The sequence below is a fragment of the Silene latifolia genome, chromosome X (assembly GCF_048544455.1).
Source record: "Silene latifolia isolate original U9 population chromosome X, ASM4854445v1, whole genome shotgun sequence".
Classification (NCBI taxonomy): Eukaryota; Viridiplantae; Streptophyta; class Magnoliopsida; order Caryophyllales; family Caryophyllaceae; genus Silene; species Silene latifolia.
Window position 1 is genome coordinate 37439734 of NC_133537.1, and position 4497 is coordinate 37444230.

Sequence of the window (4497 nt, forward strand, 5' to 3'; positions counted from 1 at the left end):
GGAATGAAAATATCAAAACGGTCGAAAGCTTTTTTCGTCACTTCAAACTGATTGTATAGGAATGCCCTGGGATCCGTTGGATTATCTGACTCACGCCCAAACACGATATTATTGCGCCATTTCCAAAGCCACCAACACGTTATTGCAAAGAAAATCGGCCAATTTGGTTCAGACGTCTCAACCCCATTACCTGCACACTTCGTTATCCATTCGGGGAAAGGCGAGTTATAAAATATAGGATTGGAGCTATCCACACCGAGCAGGCTCCAGACTTGCCGTGAGATAGAACAGTGACGGAGAAGATGATCAGTGGTCTCTTCGTCCTCGTCGCACCGTGGGCATAGAGGGTTATCTCCCATATTACGCTTGACTCTATTAACATTCACCATTAATCTCTCGTGGGCTGCTAACCATAAGAACATTCAGACTCCTTGTTGTATAGGTAAACGCCATATGGTACGCCAAATAATTGGTTCAGACTCATTTGTTGTACTCTCGATCTGCAGGAAACCAAGAGCCGATTTTATCGAGAATTTACCTGTAGAAGTGCCAATCCAGTAGAGTGAGTCCTCCATATTAGGGTCTTCTATCAAGGAAATGGAAGCTATTTTTTGGAGGATAGATTGAGGTAGAAAGTCAGAAGAGCTCCCATTTTCAGCCTGAATTTGCACACCACATATCGCTCACCGAAACATTCAAAATGGCTTCCGGGATAGGAGCGTTAACATGGTCGGAGAGGCACACTCTATCGACCCATGCGTGATCCCAAAACAGAGTATTCCGGCCATTTCCCACCGCCGTGGCTGTTCCTCTTGCTATGGTTTAAGCTTGCGACGATATACCGGCCCACACATTAGACATACTTGTCTTTGCTTGAAAGATGTTGATGTCACAGCGATTATTACAATACTTGGCTCGTAAAACTCGAGACCACAAGCTCCTTGGTTCAGCTATAACTCTCCATCCTAATTTAGTTAGGAATGTCGCATTAGCTTGCCTTGCCGATAGAATACCGATACCTCCAAGCGATTTAGGTTTCTGTACATTTTCCCACGAAATTAAATGGACCGAATTCTTATCCTCATTACCTCCCCATAGAAAACGACGAGACTTTATGTCTATAGAATCGCACACTGATCTTGGGATTTTGGCCGATTGCATACTATAATTTGTTGTGGTAGTCAATGTGGATTGGACAAGGGTTGCTCTCCCGGCAAGAGATAAACGCTTAGTCGACCACCCTGCTAATCTCTTATTAATCTTGTCTTCTAAATGCGCAAAGGTTTGCCTAGTAACTCGACCATTTATAGTAGGCACCCCGAGATAAGTTCCCAAGTCATTCGTTTCTTCGAAACCCAGAGCTTCACACACTTCGGTTCTAATGCTATTATCCGTGTTATTGGAGAAGAATACTCGAGATTTAGCAGCACTAACCTTTTCACCGGAAGCTTTACAAAAATTATTGATAACATAATTAATTACTAGAGCTTGTTCGACAGATGCCTCCCCAAAAATTACCATGTCATCCGCGAAAAAAAGATTTGTAATCATGAGTCCATCTCGACATAAAGAAATCGGCCTCCAATTATGGTTGCGGACCTCTAAATCGATAGCTTGTTGTAGCTTTTCTAAGCACATAACAAAGAGATACGAGGATAATGGGTCCCCTTGACGAACACCCTGTGACGGAATAAACTGAGAAGTTGGTTCGCCATTCCACAAAATCTGCATACGAGGTGATTGGACACATTCCATAATAACGTTAATAAGGAGCGGGAAGCCCATGTCACTTAAAGTAGCATGGATAAAACTCCATCGTAGACGGTCATAAGCCTTCTCAAGATCAATTTTAATAGACATTATGCTGGTTTTCCCTTTCTTCTTCCGCATAGAGTGTATAGCCTCTTGGAAAACAACTATATTATCAGTGATTTGTCTGCCCGGAACAAACCCGCTTTGTGTCTTAGAAATAACGTGGGGTAGCACTTTCTTAATACGGTTTGCGAGAGTTTTGCTGATAATTTTGTAGGCAACATTACATAGACTTATAGGACGGAATTGAGTAATTGATTCTGGAGTATTTACCTTTGGTATAAGAACGAGATGGGTATCATTTAGTCGTTCCGGAAAACCTTTCCCCTCAAGCGCTTTGATGACCATATCACACAGTGAAGGAGCTATAAGAGGCCAATTCTTCTGGTAAAAAAGAGCTTGAAATCCGTCCGGACCTGGAGCCTTGAGTGAGCCCATGTGATTAATAACTTGTTCAATTTCCGCTATATAGAACGGTCTTGTAAGCCATTGCCAATCCTCATTATTAAAGTCTTGAAACAAATCCCATGGAATATTTTCTAATTCACTTGAACTATTATCATTAGTATATAAGTTTTTAAAGTAATCGACCACAATGTTCTTGATTTCTGTTGTATCTTCCATCCACTGCCCTTCATTATTTTTCAGCGAATTAATTTTATTATGCCATCGACGAATAAGCGTACTAACATGAAAATAAGCCATGTTGCGATCTCCATCTTTAATGAAATCTAACCTCGACTTTTGATACCATAAAAGTTCCTCCTGAGCAAAAACTTCATCAAGTTCTTTACGTAATTTCGATTCTAATTTGATAAGATGACTTTGCCTACCCAACGAAAGCTCTCTTTGACAACCTCCTATTCGTGCCATCAGCGTTCTTTTCTTCTTAAAAATGTCGCCAAAAATTTCTGAATTCCAGTTTTGAAGTTTCCTCGACAATGACTCAAGCCGTGTTGGAAAAACACCTTCCGATGGCCAATTAGCATCAACAAACTCTTTGAAACTCTCATGGGTGAGCCAGCAAGCTTGGAAGCGGAATGGTCTATTGACGGCATTAAGAGGAGCGAATCCATTTGGTGATATTAACAGAGGATAGTGGTCAGACTGAATTGCCGGCAGATGCTTCACCATTGCGTCCTCAAACATAGTTCCCCACTCCGCATTACAGAGTGCCCTATCTAATCTCGCACTTTTCCTAGTCTCCTCGGTATTGCCTCGTGCCCATGTATGGTTTGCTCCGGTGAATGCTAATTCAATGAAATCGCAATTTTCTATCCAATTGTTAAAGTTCTCACATCTCCTTGCCATATTTGCATCCCCACCATGTCTTTCACTCAAATAACGAGTCTCGTTAAATTCACCAGCAATCAACCAAGGTCTGTTATTATTCCGTGCAAAAGTTTCTAACTCATTCCACAGTTCTCGCCGATTGGTAGGATTCGGGCTTGCGTATACTGCTGAAAAAAACCAGGGAAATTCCCTATTCCTAGCTACTTCCACTGTGATATACTGCGGATGCTCTGTAACCGAGGACACTGTGACTACCTCTGTTTTCCAATATAGCCAAATACCCCCGCTAAATCCAATTGCGTTTACTCGAGAGTGCCTAGTATACCGAAGGATGTTCCCTAGCTTTATAGCATGATCCCCTCCCATATGGGTCTCAACAAGTGCTAAAACAGAAGGCTTATAAACTCAAACTACCTCCTTAATAGCGCTTATTTTGCTCTTATTGTCTGTGATACGTGCATTTTATATAGTCTTTTTAGGCCTTTTTATGCACGTATTTCAATGTTATTATCGTAGTTTATTGCTACGAAATGCCCCGAATATGCTATTTTGGTTTGTTCTGTCTTATTTGCAGGAATGAACCAGAAAGTAATGAAATCAAGCCTTTTACCGTCCGTTTAGCATGCATTTGAAGGAAGAGTGAATTTGGAGCAAGAATGTAGCTATTTTGGGATGCGCAAAGAAGAAAGATAGCTAGGCGAGTAAGGGAAGAACTTCAAATTGCTAGTGCCTACTTTGGAGAGCCATATCTCGAGTTCTACAACTGATATTCAGGTGATTCCAATTGGAGATGAAAGTTTGTCCTCTTAGCTTTCCAACGCCATCGGAATCGCCCTGTTTGACCAAGTAACGAAGAAATGGCAGCCGTTTGAAGTTCAGTGCGCAAAGCAGGAAAAGTACTCGATCGAGTAGATAAATCGCTCGATCGAGTACTAGCTACAGCGAGAAGGTTATTGTCGAGTATAATTAGATTTATCTTATGCTTATCTTATATTTAGTTAATAATAATGATACTACTTAGTATAAATAAGAGTAGTTTAGACCTAATAGAAAAAAATCATTCATTCCCTGGAGTCAATAGAGGGAACGGACGACTGCTTGTTCTTCAATTCTCTATTTTTCGGATCAATTATTGTATTGGTATTATTTATTCTTCTTTAATCTTTTAATCATCTTTATTGCTTGAATTCCTTCTTCCCTTATTTATTATCATAATTGCTTTTATTCAATCCTTATCAGTTTATCATTATGTTCAGTTTCAATTATTTATTTGTTGTTGTTAATTTGATGGTAGTGAATAGCTAATTTTCTCATGTTAAGACTATAGGGGATCCATAATTATGAAGGGAGAGTAATCGATTTATTGGGTTAATCTTTGGTATTGTCTTTGTT